Source organism: Mytilus californianus, unplaced genomic scaffold, assembly GCF_021869535.1.
Source record: "Mytilus californianus isolate M0D057914Y unplaced genomic scaffold, xbMytCali1.0.p SCAF_35, whole genome shotgun sequence".
Lineage (NCBI taxonomy): Eukaryota > Metazoa > Mollusca > Bivalvia > Mytilida > Mytilidae > Mytilus > Mytilus californianus.
In genome coordinates this window covers 1532076-1548922 of record NW_026262685.1, presented here as the reverse complement: position 1 = coordinate 1548922, position 16847 = coordinate 1532076, and the positions used below count along the sequence as shown (strand labels likewise).

The window sequence follows — 16847 nt, the reverse complement described above, 5'->3', positions numbered from 1 at the left end:
CTGAGTATGATAGTCCTACACAAATGTTAATGACTACAAGGCCTGAGGAGGTACTCTAGAAGTGTCTTGTACTCTGAAGTAAGTATCATAAATCTATATTGCTTAGGGTTCTTTTATTCTCACCATGACTGTCAACATTGGACAGTTTTTGGTTATTCTGTACAGGTTCTTTATGGTTTTGGTGGTCTGAAATGTTTCATGTACTAGTATTTGACTCTTTTTTTTTTTGGATACCTGATTGAGTTAATTGTAGACATGTAGTATCCTACATTATTATTGCTTTGGATCAGATGTTGTCACACATACAACAGGAGGATCTGACTTTAACTTCTTGTCAGTTAACTTTCTTTAATCTTCTGTCTATGTTATAAAAAGCCTAAAAAAAAACAAAAAAAGGAAAGACTGTAAAAACTAAAACAATAACAAAATTTCTTCTCAAATTTTGTGCAACTGACAGGTTTTGTATAGAAATTTACAATTGTCAAAAGAGTCAAACAATGTTACTTAACACAAACAAAATCATTCACTGCAGTAGAGTGAGAGACCCATATTCGCCGCATAATTCGTTCATTTCCACTTACATCCGACCTACATTCGAATATTTGGATCTTTTTATGAAGGTTTCAGAAATTTAACTATATGAAAAAAATGTTTGATAAAGAAATTATCTTCAAAACATTGGTTAATTGTTCTAAATACGAACGCAAACTCAAGAGGAAATCAAGTTGTTCGTGTACCATGGGGGAGACATTTTCGCCGCAATGTATGATATGACCATCCTTATTATCCTGGTATATTATAAAAACGAATGTTTGCAATTACATGAATTAGCTTGAGAGATCATTCCTATACAATTTTTTCTCACAAATACTTACTTTAAGACTGCGCATGATTGCCATATAAATCTTACATAATTGCCAAAATCATTTAAAAACACCTGCGTATATCTCAATATGTGCAAATAACCTTGGAAATGGGGTAAAGAGGAATATTAACAGTTGTAACATTACAAACAGCCTTTACCATCTATTTAGGCAAGTATTGGGTAAAGGGACACACATTTTACAGAAAAAATAGCAAAACGGCGAAAATGTGTCCAAGGCGAATATTTGCCACCCACTCTACAGCATTTTCTGCACATTTGTATGATCAGATTTGCAAAATAACATTGATGCTTTCAAGCTGTACCCACTGACTCCTTTTGTAGGTAGTTATCTCTCAACTCTATTGGTCTGTTTTTAGATGTTGAATGTTAGCTTTGTGATGTGGGAGATATCAGTGATTCACATGTAGACAGTATTATGATCAAACTTTGGAAAAACATAAAGCATAGTCAAAACAATAAAAACAAAACCATCTTCTTTGTGTCACATTAATGGATTGAATCTGATACTTAAATTCCCTCTTGACTTCTGTTTATTTTCTTTTTTGCTGACTTTCAATTCTAGACACTATCTACTGACTGCAATGTAAAAAGTCTGCTTGTAAATAAACATAGTATGAAAAACTTCTATTCTCACTTATTTGGGGTTTAGAATTTTGTCAATGTTAGAAGGCTTGTTGACACCTTCATGAAAGAGAACTCATTTCAGATGTTAAATGGTGTCATATTGTTGTACAATAGAATTTACAGTACTGGTCATTTGTCCAGTAAAGATAGTCCAAAATGTCATCAATAACTATAATTACATCTATTTATAAAATCACCTGATATTATTTTTACACCCAAACTAAATAATATACCTCATGGTTAAAATGGGGTTTGTTTTCAATTTACGTGTACTGGTCAAAATGATTCACCAATAAAACTTTCTGTGTAAACAAAGGCTGTCAGAGATTCATCCTAAAGAACAATGGTTTTCAATTATATTAAGAAAATACTGTACCAACAATTGGTGGTTATTTTGGCCCTTCAGGTAATTTGAAAATTTGCCATTCACCCTTTCAAACTGACCACAGCTAATTTCCCATATAGATAGATATTTTGGTTGGTTCCATTTCAGTGATTTAAATTCTGATTTCAGAAATTAAACAAAATGTGTTCATGCATGGGTACATTGAAAATCATCGATATCCTCTGTCCTCTCTCTTCATTTGACAAATGTATACCTAGATGTGCACAAGAAGATTTACACGGATTTAATTGATTAATTTTTAATTTTTTTTTTACCCAGACTATAGTTTTTATTCCTATAATCATCTGATCAGGTATGTTGGCAATATTCATGTGAAAGGACAAGTCAATTATACTGTTAAATATATTGAAATGATAAATGTAGACTGAGAAGTGTTTTAAATTTGAAAATATTTAGAGCTTATACATAAATCTATTATAGACATTTCTATTGGTCCTAGAAAAATGTGTAATATTTTATTTTTCATTCTATTGATAGTTTTTATGTTTTAAAAATCAGTTTTTATATTATCAGCTTGAAATCATCATTCTGTAATGGGTGTGTTATATTTTAGGTTAAAACTAAATTGAAAGTTAATCAGATAAATGGCATAAAATGTATTTAAATTTTAAAAGTTATTTAAAATGTTTACGAAAAACATGTCATGCATAGTTGCTGGGGAGAGAAAAGGTAAGACACAATTTTCATTTATTTTACGAATTGTTTTGTTTGTAAACACTGCTTCTGTCAACAAAGTTGTAAGAAGTTTACAATGTATATTAGTTGATGCTGAATTAAGTGATTTGGAAAAAGATTTTTTTTTTTGCGATTTAGAAAATTTGCATGTAGAATTTGCCAGATTTATAAGTTAGCTTTGAGATAAATATTTCAGAGTTACAGTCAAATACTGGATTAGTTTATTGACAACAAAAAACAATGTATATAAAAAGCCTATAAAGTAGAACAAATCATATATCTTAAATCATTGTAAAATAACACTAAAAATGTAATAAGAATACTGTAAATTCAAAAATTATTGCGTGCATTTATTATTGCGATTTTGTCATTTTAGACTAAAATGCGATTTTAATTTTTGCGATATTGAGAAAAATCCTGTTTAATTCATATAAAAAATTTCAAAATGCGAGTTTAAATTATTGCGATTATAACCCTGTCGCATTTTTCGCAATAATAAAAACATCGCAATAATTTCTGAATTTACAGTAGCAAAAAAAAAGTCAAGCTTAGCTAGAAAAAAGAATATATTTCTCATAGTTTTTTTTTAAACTCAAGCATTAAATGAATTGTTTGTCCTCTCATACTGATATTTTACAGATCCTATTTAATGATATGTATTTAAAAAATCTTCAAAAAAAATTTGAATAAAAATCGACGTTTTGAAAAATGGTTGAGAATTTGATCCCATTATCCCCTTTCCAATTCTAACCCCCAATCATTAACCAAAACTTTGTCTCTGTTATTATTTTTTATGCATTCTTGAAAATTTAATCTGCTTTTAGTATACTGTCCATAATATCTGCATAGAAATTCTTCACACAAAATATGAAAAAAAGGATCATTGCTGCATGGCTGTAGAAGGATTTTAACTTTGATTCACAATACAGCTAGTTTGCTCATTGTTGTAGACTAGTAAGAACTTTGAAGATATTTTGATATTTTTATAAACTTATTGTATAAGTATATGGTGAAGGAATGTGAATTGTTTAGTGGTATTGCTCATGGTTGAAGTTCGTATAGTGACCTATAGTTGTTAACTTCTATGTCATTTGGTCTCTGGTGGAGAGTTGTCTCATTGGCAATCATACCACATCTTCTCATGTAATAATTTATCGAGTAGGTGAAATGTACTACATTTGATTTGATTTTGACCAAATATATGTTTCCAAAGAAGGTCTGTTGATTACAAGATTACTGACCCTTGTCACCTTTCAATGGCATATTGTGGTAGGACAATAACTTTGTATTGTTTTATAATTTTTGATTTACTATGGCTCCCAATAGGATTTCCGTTAGCTTATTGACTTGAGAATAAACTTTGAAAATCATTTCTTTGAACAAATTAATTAGAGATCAGCACAGCTATCCTGAAGGAACAAATGACTAACATTGTCCTTGTTCTTTGGAAATAAAATCTATTAAACAAACTTTTAAAAAATAATTTTGCCGCAAATGGATTACAAATCAGAGCATTCGGTAAATCTAAAACTGCCTTAACCATTACAAAGTAAAATTTTTAATCTTCTTTAAGACTAAAAGTTTAAATTTGAAACTTCATAATTTAAAAGATTGGAAATAAATCCTTTTAATCTTTGATCAATCCTATAACATTGTCTATATAGGGATTATCCGTAATCTGTCGGGTGCTGGCACTTCTTTTTACTTTGTTTTATTTGGTGAACCTAGGATTTAGATAACGATTATATGAGTGTATTTTAAATCTTTGATTGATATTTCAATTGATTGTTGCATATAGCAGAATTAAAAGTTTTATAAAGATCAGAAATATGCACATAAGCATTGATTTTATTTCACACTTTGTTAGGTCGCCTAATGTGGTGAGTAAAATATTTGAATTTTAAACAAATTACTTGTTATAACTAGGATATTATTTTTTTTAAACTTGAAATAATCATTATGCAACAATAAACAAAATAAATGATAATTCAGAAGCAATTACATTAACGCAGAGAGACTTAAATGAACATTTCTTAAGGTTAGTTCTTTAGATAATTTAAGTTACCATTACAACAAAATTAGTTCTACTTTGTACTGAAGACACTTTATTTTATAATACAAGTTATTTAAGAAATATTTGATGCTGGACATCCAGGGACCAAATATTAATCTTTTGCATCAATTCAATGTCTCAATTTTCCTGGGGATACCAAGTAAAACTTGTTTAGGTGTATTGATATTGTAACCTTTACAGGAATGATATACCTTATGTAAATTGATATATAACTTGTGATGCTTCAAGTCTGTTTTGCACTCTCATATTTGTTGATTGTTGCCTTGTGTTCGCTTTTAATTATGTAGAGTGTAATTCTCTTTGAAGGTATTTTCATAGAACACCTGAGCAATAAAACAAATTTTTCTGATTGAAAACCAAGTCATTAAATTCACATTTTCATTAGTAACAGTTCACTTGCTTTTTCAATAATTGTATTTTATGCAAATCATGTGCAGAAATGTTTTTTTTTATTGTTATATTTGGCATATTGAACTTGTTGCAGTGTTGGTCAGTCTTGTCTCTAGACAGTTCACAGGACAATACCTTGGTCAAAGTTCCATATAAATTGCACATTTTCCTGACAGGCCTCAATTTTGAAGTTCCCGTCACGATTCATAAATATTGTATTGTAACAAACGATACTGTTACAGACTTAATCATCCTTAAACGACAACAATCCTTCTGACAGCTGGGAAATTTATCTCCATTTGACTCAACTTAAGGGCATAAAGTCTCGCCTTTTCATCTATATTATTTTGCCATAAGTGGACGGAAATTATTTCTTATTAATTGATGGGTTTAAAATAAATTTATGCTCAGTTGAGCACTTTCTAAAAAGGTTCTGTCATAACGATGAATATCGCCTTCACTAATATACAAAATATTTGTCAGGAAAATCCGATTCTTATTTCACCATAGTGATGATGAAATGAATAAAAGATGATAAAATATGTAGAGTAGATTTTAACAAGTTGGTGCGCAGTGACATGATTTTAAATTAGAAATTCCTTTCCAATTTAATATAAATCATTGTACATCCTTAGTTTAATTAGAACTAAAATGTGTTAAATCTATGATTATATCATATAAAAGGCTCCTTAGTATTCCACAAGTCACAAATGTTTGTTTGACTCGGAATGACATTTCTAATTCTGCTATATTGTTAAATATTCAAAATTGGTTATCAAACTTGCATCAGTATTTTGGTTACATATTTTGATAAATTTGCATGTAACATTTTCATTTAAGGAAAAGTTGTACAACAGAAATTTCTTTTTGATCTGTCTTCAGAAAGTGTTTAAATTGTATTTGTATTTAGAATTTGATGGGATAACTTGTAGAAGGAATATATAACATTTCTATCTTATTAAATTGATTTATATGAAACTTGGCAATATTTACAGAAGATAAATTAAATTGATTCTAATTGACTATAAGAGAAAACTGCTTTGATCACTCTTTTAAAAAAAGAGGGAATTTTTTTTAAATAAAATATGTTATATTAAATGAAACTTAATTGAAACGATTTGATAAATTATGTGAGAGAATTTTTTTAATTCAATTAAAATTTGAGAATTTTTTTAAAAATTTATCACTGAGTCTGTTAGTCATAGATCTTGCATACTGTAAATTTGATTGATTGATTTATGTTTGCCTAACATACAGTGGTGGAATTTCATGCATATTTCAGACAAAATCAATAACCAATAGATCAGTTTATATAATCAGTAAAGTAAGAAAAGCAGGTACTTTGACTGACACTGGAAAATATAAGTGAATAGGAGACAGGATGTGTGCCCCTTTTTTACCTGTAACACAAAAGGACATTTGAGCTCCAAATATGATGGAAACTTGGCTTTCGATTTTAATTCACCTGTACTGAATTGACCAGACATTTCCTCTTTTCACCTGTAACCAATACTATGGGCTGAGCAACCATCATACATTAAAGGAATGACAAATGATTCAGAATCATTCAATGCTTACTATAATAATCAGTTTTACTCAACTCATCTTGCATTTTTTGTCTTTGTGAAGAGGATTCTTCAACAACATTCTGTTGATTTCATCAAAATAAGATATATTGATGGGCAGGCACCTCAGTCGGGCATTGAGAATTGTAATATTTAATTTAGATTTGAAATAAGTACAAGTTAGGAGAGATTATGCTAGTCAAATCTGTTCATTCTTTGTTTTGTGCTACAGGTATCAAGCCAAAACTGACCAGTGATGACTACATATGTGTCCTATGTGATTTTATAATGTTAACTTTTAGCTGTAAATAGATATACCAATATGCTGTGATTTGAATATTAATTGACTTAGATTTTTAACAAGATGACTTTAACTCCCCAAGTTCAAAATGTATGGTCCCTAAAATAAAGGATAAAAGAGGATTGAAGTCTTAAAAAGTCTGTTTAACAGAGATATTTCCATTCAAGTAATAAACTAAAAGGGTAAAACAAAGCAGCAATAAGTAAATGATTGTGTAAAGCAAAGGCTATTCGTTATTGAAGGAACTCAACTGTCTGATAATACAGTTATAATATCGGCATGAACAAAATATTAGTAAAGTATTGTTTTTCGAGGAAAGGGCATCAATTTAAAACCCATAAGCGGTTTACCTTTATGTAAACCTTAAAACACAAACTTAAATTGGCATTGATGAATCAGAGTAATTGTATAGTTTTCAAAATTCAGCACTAACAGCTTACTGGAAAGCCAGTGTAACTAACTAGAATGTTACAAACTACAGTAACCTCAGGGCAATCTTTTCTTGTTGACTTACAGGGGAATTAATTAACCCTTGGACAAGGGTTTTGACATTGCTTTATGTAAATCCTTGCATACTTGTAGTTTGCTTATATTTGGACGGTAAATGAATATGATAGTCTAAAAGATATTTCACCAGTGGCCAAACCTTCACAATAAGCATCTATACCGGTATTTAACATTTAGACATGACATTCCACCCCTTTGTAAGACAGATTTTTGGTACAGAAGGCAAACCTTATAGAAGATTCATTCTTTAAGCATGATTGCAGAGTTTAAAGTGTGATCCCAAAATATCTTTGTCTTTTTCAGGTCTCTGAATCCTGGAGAAACGGACCAGAACACAGCAGCCATTTGTGATTCAGTTGTTAGTATTTAAAGGTAAAGTTTAATGTTTAATATTTACTAAATACATTATTATATTAGTGTTAATATCGTCACTATGTCAGATCTCTTTAAAGTCGGGGTTTTAGTTACATCACAAAAAGAAAACTGATTTCAAATAAATTCAGAAAAGAAGCCATATGTATTTGTGGAATGGAATTGTTATGTAAACTGTAAATATTTTAGTTTGTTTTACAAAGGGTGTGTTTATGGGCTTATTTGAAGAATTTCTTTCATATTGGAAAATACTAGATGGTTTGACTAGTCAACAATATAATTCATTCATTAATTTGAATAAAGCAGTGTTTATTTCTCATAATGTCTAATTCTTAGTCACACGAAGTTCAAATTTTTCAATTTTTGAAAGAATGTTGAAAGGGTAAAACAAAACGATGGAGTAGCATAATTTATACTCTATTATTTAGAAATATGGTAAGTTTTACTTCAATATTTTATGTGAATTTTCTCTTGTTCAGATAATCTTCCTATGCGGATACAAAAATGTCTACAATCATCCATTTGCTAGTATGGGAAATCTGTCATTTACAAAAAAGAATATATATAATACAAGAGATTGGCACCTAGACAAAATCTTATGATATTAATTAGCCCTCATGATTTCAATGAAATTGTTTATAATAAGTACTAATCAAAATCATATTTTCTAAAATATTACAATAATTATAAAAAAATTAAGTACATGTATAATATATACCTTTTATACCGTTTGAAGAAATTATTTAGATTTTCTTATTTTACAATCTAATTAAAATTATATCTGAGCACTCGCTCATTTTTGTCGAGCCTGCGACTTTTGTCGCAAAAGCAAGACATAGCAATCCTACATTCCTTCATCGGCAGCGTCCACAAATATTCACTATGTGGTTGAAGTTTTTGAAGTTTTAATAACTTTCTTAAACTATCCTGGATTTCTACCAAACTTGGACAGAAGCTTGTTTATGATCATAAGATAGTATCCAGAAGTTTAATTTTGTAAAAAAAAAAATCCTATTTATCCATATTTTACTTATAAATGGACTTAGTTTTTCTGCCAGTTAACATTACATTCACTCTGTGGTTAAAGTTTTAATAGTTTTAATAACTTTCTTAAACTATCCTGGATTTGTACCAAACTTGGACAGAAGTTTGTTTATGATCAAAAGCTAGTATCTAGAACGAAATTTTGTAAAAATTTATTTCCTGTTTTTCCGTACATAACTTATAAATGGACTTAGTTTTTCATCCAGTTAACATTACATACAGTCTGTAGTTAAAGCTTTTAAAACATTTATTAGATTCATAAACCATTCTGGATTTTTACCAAACTTGGACAGAAGCTTCTTACAATCAAAAGATAGTATCAATAGGAAAAGTTTTAATAATTTTTTCCCCATTTTTGTTGAGCCTGTGACTAGCAGCAAAATTAGGCGAGACACTGGGTTCCACGGAACCCTTACGATTTTTTTTTATTTTTGGTTGCTGCGATTAATTAGATTTCTTGTTTTATAGCATCATAATTTAAAATACTATAAAAAACAAAGAAGTATCAACAATACTGACAACATCCATATTCTCTCACTTCTTTTTCATTATTGTGATATAAATTTTTGGCTTTCATTGCTCATGAAATCTTCATTTTAAAAGATATTTTTCTTTTCAAATCTTTTAAACAATATCCATGATAAAAGTTCTGAAAATTATTTTAAAAAAAGAAGAAAAGAAATATGTCTGTAGGTAAAAAGGTAGTTTGAGCATAATATTAAAGAGTTCTGTATGATATTTCAATAGATTATATGACCATTAATTGGAGGTGCCAATCTTTTGAATTACATGTATCTGGTTGACCTGAAGACATTTGATTTTCAAAATGTATACAAAGAATAGATTATAGTTGAAAATCCAGGAAAGATTAGCTTAGTTAATCACATGAAATAACTTTTATCAATAAAATTATGCGTATTGCTCATTTTTAATGTATTCTCACACTTCTGGTTTAATGTGTGAATTTAAGCTTTTTTTCTTGTCATATTTTGGGGCATACTTAATAAATTCCTTTAAAAACAATGTTGATCCTTTTTTATACAGACAAATGAAAGGTGTTAATGTATATTTTAAGGGTTACCCAAAATTTATCAGAGTATTGTCTGTTAGTTTTTATTTTTATAATCCACCAGAGAATTTGTCAGATTATATGTGATAGAAAGAAAATATATTGTATTGTCTTTTCTCCTCCCCAAAAAGGAAAGGGACAGAAGGGAAAAAGTAGTCAATTGTCTGTGTTTTGACAAAGATGAAAGACAAATAAACAATAATGTGTTATGATGAATCACCTTTGAACTCCATTAACACTTACCTGATAATCCAGTTATCATACAGGTGTTAATGGGATCTAATGATTACCTCAGGTGAGATAACGAGATTATCAATTGACTTTCAGGTAACTTAATTAAGGACATTCCTTATTAGGGTGAGAAAAGCTTTCACTTTCAACTACAAAAGACATTTTTCTTTGTTTTATAATCAATGTCTTTTAATTGCTCTGGCATTTTTTTGTATATTTCTCTTAATTTGGTGACATGATATGATTATATACCCGAGAAAAGTATAGATCAAAGTAAATCATAGTAAAAAAAATGATGATTCCAGATGATATTTTTAAGTATTTTCTGAAGATTTAAATCAGCCATTTGTTGAAAATTGCCAAAGGAGTAACTTTTGAAAATAAAAATTTTCTTTCAATTTGTCATCACAAATACAAACCAATAAAACAGATCAAACTCCCTCAGTTCAGACGGAGTTAGACTTTGATCGCCATAAATGGTCCGTAACATTCATAGTTGTATACAATTTTAATTTTAAACAAACGGAAGTAAATGGTATGCTAGGATCTTTCTTTTAATTTCGATGTTTTCTTTCATTTTTTTACTGATCAAAGTATAAATTGTGATTATTTTAAGAATAGTGATTGAATAAAAATTATAAAAAATTGATTGTAATATAAAAGTGTGAATCAACTGTATTGACAAACCATAAAAAGGAAATACTTATAAAATAAATGAATTGCTTTATATTGATGTAAAAAGAAAGAAATTACTTTCAGAATCATGTACAAATGTTTATAATATTGATTTTAAACTTTAATGTTGAAAATCTGAAAGAACCAGGTTTTGTTGGTTGCTCTATCTTTTACTGTGTTTGTATCATTTTACTGGATATTCATGATTTTTTTGTTGCATTTGTTTATTAAAATTCTGATAAATTGATTTTAAGATGTGTAACTATTTTAATGTCTAGAAACAAATATAACAGGTTTATGCATATGTTTTCAACAAAAACTGACCGCCATGATAAGGCTAATAGTGATGAAATTTGCATTAAACACTAACAATCAATCAATCTATATACCATTAGAACAGGTTTTATATTTGGTATAAATCTTTCATGATATTAAGATTTTGCAATATGATAACCTACTGCTTGGTAATTACGAGTCTCCTACTTGTTACATGCCTCATGCACCTTAATTTTGTCTGTGGAAAGAAATTCACAGCATATTTTGTTTGTCTTGTTGTTTTTTAAGGGGAGATAACTATGAAAGCTGAGGTCCACTTTACTGCCAGAGCCTTATCTATACACCATATCTTTTATCTGACTTTTAAGAGCAATAATGATTCCTTTTCTCACCATACATAATTAACTTTTGTCACTAAATAGCATGTTATAATAACCTTTTCCTTACACTTGTCAGTGTGGGCTCTATTCAATCGTGTGTCTTTTCTACATTTCTGCGCCTGCAGGCCTAAATTTTATATAAATGGTAACTTTTTCACCATGACAAGATAGTTGATCTGGTTTTTAATGACATCTTGATAATGGAAGGTGTATTGTCCAACTAAATAACTGACCGCTAACTGCCTCAAGCGTTAAGGACTCTTGCATCTAATTAAGTCAAGGGTTGTACAGAGCAATTTTCTTTCACAGCCTTATAATTAGCCTTTGAAAGGTCTGACAGATTTAGAGAAATTTTATTCAAATTATATTCCAACATTTGTGCATTTCATCTATTTTATGGATTGTGGCAAAGTGATCTTGCTGTGTAAAAAAGTTATTTATTATTTGTCAATTTATACCTTAAGCAATCCTTTTATTGTGTTTTATTAAATTGTTATGTTACTGATGGGGTACAAAATTATCTGGTTATAACCAAAAGAATGGGTGTGCATCTTTCACATTAGTTAAGATAAATCTCTCCATTCTAAGCTATCAGATGGGTCTCTAAATTTAGGAACATTTGTTCATTTAAAGCAAATGACTTGTTTGTTACAAATTTTGTTCCAATTCTTTCTAACTTAGTAGATTTCCATGTTAATTTGACCTTTGATAATGTCTACTTTGAATGTAATTTAATTCCTTTTGCATTATACAATTACAAGAGAACTAATTTATTATACAACCACCCTGCAACTTCTAATGAAAAATCCAATGCTTCACATAAAATGGCATCTTTTATCACAAAGGATAGTGACCCCTTGGTAGTCCTTTCAGGCAGTGTAGCTGAGGTTATTGTGTCCCAAGAAACCATGTTTTAATGGATTCTGTGGCAGCATCCAATCAGATCTGACATGTTTCACAATCAATAATTAATACATATCAAACTACAAACCTGGTTAAATAACTGACAAGGTATATTTGTTATTATATATATGGACATATGCTTATTTAGTTTTAGAACCTGATGTTCAGTGGTTGTCGTTTGTTGATGTGGTTCATAAGGGTTTCTTGTTTCTCATTTTTTATATAGATTAGATCGTTGGTTTTCCTGTTTGAATGGATTTACACTAGTCATTTTTGGGGCCCTTTCTAGCTTGCTGTTCGGTGTGAGCCAAGGCTCTGTGTTGAAGGCCGTCCTTTGACCTATAATGGTTTACTTTTACAAATTGTGACTTGGATGGAGAGTTGTCTCATTGGCACTCATACCACATCTTCTTAAATCTATTATAAATAAACATGTAAATTTATCCCAATGCATGTTTTATTTAGTTTTATACATAAACTTGTAAATTTAGTCCAATGCAGATTCCCAACATTTACCAGGCTTTGTACATATATTATTGGCACTGTGTTTTGTAGTATACATTATGATTAGTTATAAATGATTTATTGAGGGGTTTGATCTGATCCTAAAGTTATGGATTAAAGGCAATTACAATGTATAGGGATTTTGTTTTTTTACTCAAACATTAAAGCTGACAGAAAATCACAAAATGCAGATTGCAACCCATGCACCTAGTTAAGATTACCAAATAACATCATTTAGTATATCTCTTTATGAGACCAATAATTATAGAAGCACATCACAAGAATAATACAATAAGGGAAAATATAACATTTTTATTATGAAAGGGTTTTATTTCTTATTTTTTACTTGAATTTACAAAAGAAATTTAAAGCTTAATTAAATGGCATGATATTTACTAAAATCAATGTCACCACCAGTTTATGAAACTCAAAATACTGTTTAAAAGAACCTCAATACTCAACTAAGGCAGTAATCCCTAATGTTTACAGTAAACAAGGTTATAAAAGTGTGCAGTAAAATCAACACCCTAATAAGACAGAAAACAAATTTAAGATTTAAAAAAGTTTGCATTTGTTCTTAGACAACTTATCAGTACAAGATGGCTTGTTTATAAATCTATTTAATGTCAAGATGACTAGGGCTGAAGTAGATAATTGGTGAATAATCCTGTGGATAATATAAAGAAATATTAACTAAGGATTAGTAACAAGATGCTAAGTAAAGGTACTAAGTCAACAGTACTATCAGTACTTTTATCATAACAGGTATTATCTCTTTATCCTCTTTTAAAGTTACCAAACGTTGACCATGGAAAAGTAGCCCATTCAAACAGTCAAAGTTGATAAAAGTTTTTGATAATTTAGTAGCAGTCCTATTTTAACATAAGTATGAAAACTGCTTTCATCAAGGATTTGTATAGTACAATACTATAGTACAATACTATACAAATCCTAGTTTTCATATTTATATTTATTTAGGGGTCGTCCATCCATAGTTGTCAACCATTTTCCAAGCGTGCAAAACACACTTCTTTTAAAGCCCTCCCTCCGACAAAAATCATTTTCAATAGAATAATATATAAACTTATAGAAAAACCTAAATATTTCTGGACTAATACAGTAAATAAGCTGGATAAAAGTTGTTGTTGAATTTTCTACTTCGCAATGGAGTGCACTTTGCATACTTTGGAAATGGTTGGCATGTATGGATGATCCCTTAAATTTATTATTGTTTGCTGAACATTCCCTTGCAAATATATCATTAATATTCATGCAGGACCACTCTTGGTGGATAGACACTAAGTTTAGTACATCTTGATTGATTTTGAAAAATATATGTAATTTAATGTCCTAAGAATATTTATTGCACTAACAATTTGTTCTGTACTTGATACAACTTTAACAGATGCCAGACTTGATATTGATTAATACAAAAATATGAAATTGATTCAGTTTGCTACATTGAATATCACCTCTAATATTGTTAAAGAATTTTTGAAAATAAACAACAAAATAGAACTTTAAGTAATTATAGTTGTAATTATTTTTAATTGAAATATAGTCTTGCTTACAATTAAAATACTTGTCACTTGACATTCAAATAAGTTTTAAATTTTATTGGTAGAACAGAAAGTATATTATGTTCCGTATAATATTATTTCTTGTTTAAATGAATTCAGACTTGGCTTATCTTTTAACATTTTTAAGTTTCTAAAGTAGATTTTATGTGTATTATTTATTATTAAAATTTTTAATTTACTTTTCATGCTGTTTATTGACAATTGCAAATGTTTAAATTGTCGATAACATGATCTTAAAGGTATATTTGAAAGTTGCATTGTGTAAAACATTCAATTGATTAAGTCATGCCTTCGTCTCTGTGCTGATTCCGTCAATCAAAAATATTGGAAGTATTGAATCGGTGGAACATTTTATATTCACCTTGTTTGAATAATTAATTAATATTCTTCAATTGTCACATGTAGCTGACAATCCTGTAATAATGACTGAAATAGTCATGTTTAAAACTGTCATAAATGATAAATAAAAATACAATATCTTTACTCAGAAATTGATTTCTTGTACCTAAAAATGCAGAAAAAAATGTTGATGTATGCATTGATCTGAAGTTAGATATTTAGGGGACCTTTGGTTTCCCTGTCTCCTGTTTCAATGTTGACACGGGGAAGTCAAGTTTGAGAAGGTTATCATTTCAATGTTTAAGCTTCTGTCCAAAAGGAAATAGATTTGTTCTCTCTAAGATATTTTGTCAATCTTTTAACTTCCCAAGATAAGTTTTGACATTTGTTAAACCAAAGAACTACATACATTTATAATGATACTTTAGATACTCTAGACAGAATGGAAAAAATGCATTTGTGTTTTTGATTGTTTTAGAAGTACATAAAATAGATGGTAGTGACTTAATGACATAAGATAGTACCTTGGACCAATATTTTAATTTAGAGTATTATTTTATCAGTAAGTGAATACAAGATATTTTACTGAATGTTAATCAGATTGAATTTTACTTATTTCCACACCTACATATGTCTAATTTCACCAAAGACTAGAGACGAGGAAACAAATCGTTTGTACTTGAGTCATATTGAAATTAATTATCTTAATGTTGTGGTCATTTGTTAAAAGATTGCATCTCTGGTATAAAAGTAATGTCCCAGTACAGAAGGATCTCGCCATTTAAATGTGAAATTTGTCGTTCATTTGTAACATTCTGATCGTAGACCGCTAATGTCCATTTCATTGACTTGAATCAGATGAAAAAAATCTACAAATTGAAAATGTTTTGTTGGACATCATCCATATCATATGGACAATATCTGGTTAAAGGCGTATTACTTTGTAGTTCTGTGTCATGAAATCTTTTTCATGGTTCAGAAGATGAAATAATTTTAGAGAAATTAAAAATGTTGCCGGTTGATTTGACGAGGTTAGGATAATAAGAGGCATGACATAGACTATCGTATGACATGTTTATGTTGACGAGTCCAGAGTCTTAGATATTGACAGTGGATAAACACAAATTTGGTCAAAGAAAAACGTAATTAAATGGCGAACAATGCTTCCAGCGGTAAAATTAGAGGAAAGGACTGATTCAGTATCAGATAAATTATAGTACTAAGTACCTAGGTGAAAATTGATACAAGATGAGATCATGTTTTGAGACTATATATTATACATAATAAGGAACAAAATCTGCCATTAAATTAGTATGTATTGTTTGACTGTGTTGACTTGGGCTTAGTGTTGGTGATATATTGTTTCCTTAAATGCACAGCTTACACAGGATATAAAAAGTTTGCATAATATGTTATTTTACTGTAATTATATGGTACAACAGTTAACATTTTATGTAATGATACAGAATGCCTGAAAGTGGAAATGAAGCAAATAGAAAACTCATTATTTAGAGATCAGTTTTAATGTGTAAGGATAAAGATTTTTTTTCAAACATTGATAAAAATCTACAAAATTCTTTTGTTGAAATATGAAACTTATATTTAGCTTTCTATATTATATAACAGAAATTTGATTTCCAGAAACAAATTATTAAAACCATAACCTATTTCTTGGTATTATGATGATATGAGTGGGAGATTGTTGACGTCAAATGGCATTTTTAGATTATTGCCAGGGAACAAAAGTCCCTGCAAGTTCTAAAAAAGACTGTCAGACTTCCAAAAAAAAAATCCTAGAATTTTATGATTTTTGTTGAATAAAACGAGAACCTTTGTCTAGATTATTTCCTATTTTTTTGTTGTTGAAACTTCAGTTACATGCAAACAGGACAACCAAACAGAAAAAGTTTAAGAAAAGCAGATAAAACCTCCCTTAATGGATAACACAATCAATAAAAGTGTGTTTATTTTCTGAAGCTCACAAGGGCCATTTTGAATGATTCCCTAATTTAATGTTGTCTTGAGTATTATATCAATCCCCACAAA

At 29.3% G+C, this 16847-nt stretch overlaps 1 protein-coding gene across 1 annotated transcript in view; it reads left to right on the top strand.

Moving 5' to 3' along the window:
* Window positions 1–2451: 2451 nt before the first annotated feature.
* LOC127736696 (protocadherin-9-like) overlaps window positions 2452–16847 on the top strand; it is a 40986-nt gene continuing 26590 nt past the window's right edge. The window contains exons 1-2 of the mRNA XM_052247275.1: window positions 2452–2585; window positions 7732–7800. The gene's annotated coding sequence lies outside the window, so the exon portion shown is untranslated. The remainder of the gene's footprint in view (window positions 2586–7731; window positions 7801–16847) is intronic.